The sequence below is a fragment of the Delphinapterus leucas genome, chromosome 1 (assembly GCF_059928025.1).
Source record: "Delphinapterus leucas isolate spDelLeu-1000000601 "Yukka" chromosome 1, BTC_Dleu_Yukka2, whole genome shotgun sequence".
NCBI lineage: Eukaryota > Metazoa > Chordata > Mammalia > Artiodactyla > Monodontidae > Delphinapterus > Delphinapterus leucas.
Window position 1 is genome coordinate 81,628,443 of NC_143129.1, and position 6,844 is coordinate 81,635,286.

Genomic DNA, 6,844 nt, shown 5'->3' on the forward strand with positions numbered 1-6,844 from the left:
GAGGAATGGATAAAGAATATGTGGTATATATATATATATATATATATATATATATACAGTGGAATATTACTCAGCCGCAAAAAGGAAAGAAATAATGCCATTTGCAGCGACATGGATGGACCTAGAGATTGTCATACAGAGTGAAGTAAGTCTGACAGAGAAAGACAAATATCATATGATATCACTTATATGTGGAATCTAAAAAAATGGTACAAATGAACCTATTTACAAAATATAGTAACAGATGTAGAAAATAAACTTACGGTTACCAAGGGGGTAAGGGGTGGGGGAGGGATAAATTGGGAGATTGGGATTGACATATACACACTACTATATATAAAATAGATAACTACAGCAATAAGAACATACTGTTTAGCACAGGGAACTCTACTCAATACTCTGAAATGACCTATATGGGAATAGAATCTAAAAGAGTGGATATATGTATATGTATAACAGATTCAGTTTGCTGTACAGCAGAAACTAACACAGCATTGTAAATCAACTATACCCCAATAAAAATTAATTTAAAAGAATAAAAAACTGAAAAATAAAAATAAAAGGTTTGGGACTTCCCTGGTGGCACAGTGTTAGGAATCCGCCTGCCAATGCAGGAGACACGGGTTCGAGCCCTGGTCCAGGAAGATCCCACATGCCGTGGAGCAGCTAAGCCCATGCGCTACAACTACCGAGCCTGCACTCTAAAGCCCATGAGCCACAATTACTGAGCCCGTGTGCCACAACTACTGAAGCCCGCCCACCTAGAGCCTGTGCTCCACAACAAGAGAAGCCACCACAATGAGAAGCCCGCGCACCGCAACGAAGAATAGCCTCATAAATAAAACAGAGGGAGAGAGGGAGGGAGGAAGGAAAAAGAAAAGAATAGGAATTGAGAAAGAAGAAAAAATTGTGGAGAGGTAAAATGATTGCCTATATAGAAAATCAAAGAGAGTAAATGGACATGCTCTTAAAATGTAATGAAATATAGAATGCCATTCAGAAGAGCATAAGAATATTGAGGAATAGAATTATTATGAGAACTAAATGAAAATTAAAGTAAAACATAAATCCAGACAAAATGGTGTGAGAGGCCTGTAAGGAAATATTTATAGACAAAAGATTTTTTCAGTATATAAATCTCTGAGTTTTTTACCTTTTGTCAAAAGTTAGAGATAAAAATATCCTTTCTCGGGCTTCCCTGGTGGCGCAATGGTTGAGAGTCCACGTGCCGATGCAGGGGACATGGGTTCGTGCCCCGGTCCCGGAAGATCCCACATGCCGCAGAGTGGCTGGGCCCGTGAGCCATGGCAGCTGAGCCTGCGCATCCGGAACCTGTGCTCCGCAACGGGCAAGGCCACAACAATGAGAGGCCTGCGTACCGCAAAAACAAACAAACAAACAAACAAACAAATATATATATCCTTTCTCCAAATCCCAGCCAGCAATAGCTGTAATAGCTCTTTTACATTTTTTGCGTGTCTGACAAGGTGGAGTGTGATATCTCATTGTTACTTTAAATTGCATTTCCTGGGCTAATGGTGAATTTAAGCATCTTTTCATTATTTCTTGGCAGAAAATTTTCTCCTCTCTGCACTGTTTATTCATATTGTTTGTTCATTCTTATATTGAATTAAGTTATAAGAGCTTTTGATATATTACGGATATTAATCCATTGTCTGCTTGGAGTATTCTTTCTTTCTTTCTGGCCATGCCGTGTGGCTTGCAGGATCTTAGTTCCCAACCATGGATTGAACCCGGCCCTGACAGTGAAACCGCTGAGTCCTAACCACTGTACTGCCAGGGAATTCCCTGTTTATTCTTTCTTTAGGATCATTTTATCCAATTAAAAAAAAAAAAAAAACCACCAGGACTTACCTGGTGGTGCAGTGGTTAAGAATCCGCCTGCCAATGCAGGGGAAACAGGTTCGAGCCCTGGTCCGGGAATAACCCACATGCTGCGGAGCAACTAAGCCCATGTGCCACAACTACTGAAGCCCATGCGCCTAGAGCCCGTGCTCCGCAATGAGAAGCCACAGCAATGAGAAGCCTGCACACCACAAAAAAGAGCAGCCCCCACTCACCGCAACTAGAGAAAGCCCACACAGCAATGAAGACCCAACGCAGCCAAAAATAAATAAATAAATGATTTTAAAAAACTTTTTAAAAGCCCACCAAATCATATTGGGATTCTAATTGAATCTAATTGAAATTGAAATTACATTAAATATATACATTAATTTTGGGAGAATATTTTATGATAGTAAATAAATTCCTAAAACATGATTCAAACCGGTAAAGGAAATGATTAATAAATTTGATATCAAAATTTAAAAAAAATTTATGACCCAAGATACTATTACAAAGTAAAATATAAGTGACAGGGAAACAAATACACTATAATTCAGAACACTTTTACATATCAATAGGAAAAACATAACCAATCCTAAGAAAATGAGGAAATAATATAAATAACAATGTATAGGAAAGACATCCAAATGATAAATTAAAATATAAAAGATCCTCACTTAACAAAACACAAGTTAAAATATGGAGATACTATTTTTTCACCAATAAGATGATCAGAAATGAATTATTTGGCAATATCAACTGTTGGAGAAGGTATGGGGGAAGGTAATTGTATAGACTGCTGATGGGAGTGTACGTTGAAGCAGGCACTTTGAAAACAACTTGATAGCATCTAATAAAATTGAAAAATATACATGCTAACTGACTGTATGACCTATAGACAATCACACATATGCACAAGGAAACAGATTCAAGGATGTTTATTGAAGCATTATTTGTAATAGCAAAGAATTGGAAACCATCTAAATGCCCATCAAAGAGAAAATGAATAAATTAAATACAATGTATTTATTACAAATAAACACTACAAGGTGGCTAAAGAGAAAGAACCTAACATATATCACATTGTTGTGTGAAAAGGGCAAACCAAAGAATGATATGAATGTTAATTTAAACACACGAAATACACTAGGCATGTATATATTAATGGGCTAATGGGCTCATGATGGCGGTTGAAAGTGACTGTTACATAATCTTATTTATAATGACACTCCAGGGCAAAATTCAAGGAATATCTGAAAAATGTCCAAGCAATAAAAGATTTGGAAATTCCCTGGTGGTCCAGTGGTTAGGACTCACGCTTCCACTGCAGGGGGCAAGGGTTCAATCCCTGGTGGGGAATTAAGATCACACAAGCCACGTGGCACAGTCAAAAACAAAAACAAACAAAAAAGATCAAGAAAATCTGCGAATCAAAATGGAATTAAAGCAGAAAGTATGCTTTGCTGGAGTGAGGGGAATAACTTGGTCCCTGGAGAGGAAAATAGAGTTGGAAGAAGTTATAATGAGATTTTTGCTTTACTGTAATTTTTTTAAAAGAATATGTATAATTATTGCTTCTGTAATTAATTTTTAAGGTGTACATAAGACTTTTGGTTTTAAGATGGTAAAGCAAGAATATCTTATCCTAAAAATCTTAGAATTTGGAGGCAACGGCTACCTTGAAAGGCTGGGCTGAGATGAACGTGCTGAAAATTCTGATTTAAATATAAACAGGATCACCAGGGATCACTAGATATTTGAGGAAAGACTCCAACATGAAAGAGAAAGAAACCCCCTCCTCAATCAAACAAAAATATATCTCACCATTCCTACGTATATATACTCAAGAGGAATGAAAACATATGTCCATAGGAAAACTAGTTCACAGATGTTCATAGTAGCATTATTCATAATCGCTAAAAAGTGGAAACAACCCATATGTCAATCAACTGATGAAAGGATAAACAAAATGTGGTATAGCCAAACAGTGGAATATTATTTGGCCATGAAATATAATGAAGTACTAATGCATGCTACAACGTGGGTGGACCTTGAAATCATCATGCAAAGTGAAATAAGCCAGACAAAGAAGGCCACATATTATATGGTTCCATTTATATAAAATGTCCAGAAAAAACAAATCTATAGATGAGTGGTTGCCTAGGGCTGGGGGTGGAGAATGGAAAGTGGCTGCTAATGGATATCATTTTCTTTTTGAGATTATGAAAATATTCTAAAATTAAATTGTGTTGATTGCATTGCCTGTGAATATACTAAAAACCACTGAACTGTACACTTTATTTATTTATTTATTTCAGATTTAAGACTTTTATTTTTTCACACCCAAGCAAGCCTGGGCAGTTGACCCATCCTGCCCCCAAGCCCCCTACCCTTCATAATGAGAAGAAATATTTACTTTCACTCCACGGCTCAGGGAGTACCTAAGCTTTGGCAGCGGCCTTGTAATGGGTCAGAGTGCGGGCGGAAGGGTCAGTGGCGCTAGTCCACCTGGGCATCCAGTAATGAGGCAGCCAGTCAGCGCAGCTCGGGTAGTGGCGTTCAAAGATCTGACGGTAGTAATAGCCTTCTTTCGTTTTGGGAGTACTGACGGGAAGTTTTGGGCTGCGCTTGCCATCGCTGCATCATCAACCTGATGGTCAATGTATTCCTGTAAAATCCTAAACCAGGAATTCTTAACTGAGGTTATTCCATCACTGAAGGCTTCTTTTGGTCACCAGAGGATCTCTTTAGGTATCAGACTGGAGTCCTCAAACGTCTCTCTCAGGAGATGTTTTTCTATCCCGTTCTTGGGGATTCCCATATCTGGTGGCAGAGACAAGTAATAGGAAGAAACTCGATGATCCAGGAAGGGGACTCTCAGTTCAAGGCCATGGGCAGCAGTAGTTCGATCTGCTAAGAGAACATCAAACAAATAGAGTTCCTTCAGAAGCTGCTCACTCTCCTCCTCGGCCTTTTCAGGGGAGGGAGCCTTGTGAAAATATATGTAACCCTGTGTAAGTTCATCTGAACCTTCTCCAGAGAAGATCACCACGCTATCCGTGTTCTTCCGAATGTACTTCGAAATTAAGTACATACCTACTGAAGCACGGACTGCTGTAATACCATAATATCAAGGAAATGGCAAGGAAATGTAGTATTTCCTTGATGTAATATCAAGGAAAATAGGACTTCATCCAGGACCTGAATGCCTTCCTCAGAGTTAAAGAGGATTTCATGGTGTTCGCTCGCAATGATTTGCCACCTTTCTAGCAGCTAGTAAATCGGGACTGTCTTCCATGCCAATCGCAAATGTCTGGAGAGGATACTGTACTTGGGCCTCTTTTAGCTGCTTCAACAGGATGGCAGCAACCAAACTGGAAACCAAGCCACCTGATAAAAGGCAGCCAATCCTTCTGTCCATTATCAAATGTTTCTTAACGGCATTGTCAAAAAGGATTCGTAGGTTGTTCTTCACAGTTTCTATCTCAAAACCTGGGAAGAGTTTCTCCACGCTGTCACACAGGCCATGCAGAGGCTCATCTCTACAGCGATGATATTTAAACATTTCCACTGATGCTACTTTGCCATTTGGCTTTAAATCGAAAACATCATAGTGTCCTGGGAGAAAAGGCTCCACTTTTTAAAAAGGAGTCATAGAGTGCTTCAAGGTAATGAGACCTTTAGCTTCTGAACACATGGCCAAAAGTCCATCTTCTGTCCCGGCTTTAAACAAAGGTCTGACTCCATAGGTATCTCTGCCCAAGAACACTTTCTTATTGACAGTATCCAGTAAAATAAATGCAAATACCCCATACAAACTGTTTGCTCATTTCCTCATTTGTCAAAAAGATGAAAGATTATCTCACCATCCACTTTGGTCTGGTATTCAAATTCAAAATGGTGTTGCAGCTCCTTGTGGTTGTAGATTTCACTGTTGTAATAGAGCCACAAGTAAGGATATTACTTCACTCAAATTGGCTGCATTCCAAACAGCTGATCAACCACCGCAAACCGGTGAAATCTAAAGCAGCAGTTGGTGTATCCACTGACATTCTCAAAAAGAAATGCATCTGGACCTCTGTGTGCAATCTTCATAGCACTCAGACACTGAACAGAAAGGCAGTCGTCGCTGCCAAAGAGGGCCCAAATGCCACACATGGTGCAATGGAGCTACGGGCTCTCTCCAAGTGACTTATTCAAATATGATCACAGAAATTCTGGGATCCAGTAGGGTGGGCGGGTGTGAGGTGAGCAGGCTGCGACTTGCGGGCTCTGTACAGTTTAAATGGATTAATTTTATGGTATGTGAATTACATCTCAATAAAGCTGTTTTATATAGTCATCTAAAAGAAAGCAAAGATTTTGGAGAGCAAAGGGGAAAACTTCAGCCCTCCTCCTTTCTTTTTTTTTTTTTTACATCTTTATTGGAGTATAATTGCTTTACAATGGTGTGCTAGTTTCTGCTTTATAACAAAGTGAATCAGTTATACATATACATATGTTCCCATATCTCTTCCCTCTTGCGTCTCCCTCCCTCCCACCCTCCCTATCCCACCCCTCTAGGTGGTCACAAAGCACCGAGATGATCTCCCTGTGCTATGCGGCTGCTTCCCACTAGCTATTTTACGTTTGGTAATGTATATATGTCCATGCCACTCTCTCGCTTTGTCACAGCTTACCCTTCCCCCTCCCCATATCCTCAAGTCCATTCTCTAGTAGATCTGTGTCTTTATTCCTGTCTTACCCCCAGGTTCTTCATGACATTATTTTTTTCTTAAATTCCATATATATGTGTTAGCATACGGTATTTGTCTTTCTCTTTCTGACTTACTTCACTCTGTATGACAGACTCTAGGTCCATCCACCTCATTACAAATAGCTCAATTTCGTTTCTTTTTATGGCTGAGTAATATTCCATTGTATATATGTGCCACATCTTCTTTATCCATTCATCTGATGATGGACACTTAGGTTGTTTCCATCTCCTGGCTATTGT

General features: G+C 39.3%; 1 pseudogene; it reads right to left on the reverse strand.

The window, feature by feature from the left end:
* Window positions 1–3,430: 3,430 nt before the first annotated feature.
* On the reverse strand, window positions 3,431–6,012 carry LOC111169783 (asparagine synthetase [glutamine-hydrolyzing]-like; annotated as a pseudogene).
* Between the last annotated feature and the right edge of the window lie 832 nt (window positions 6,013–6,844).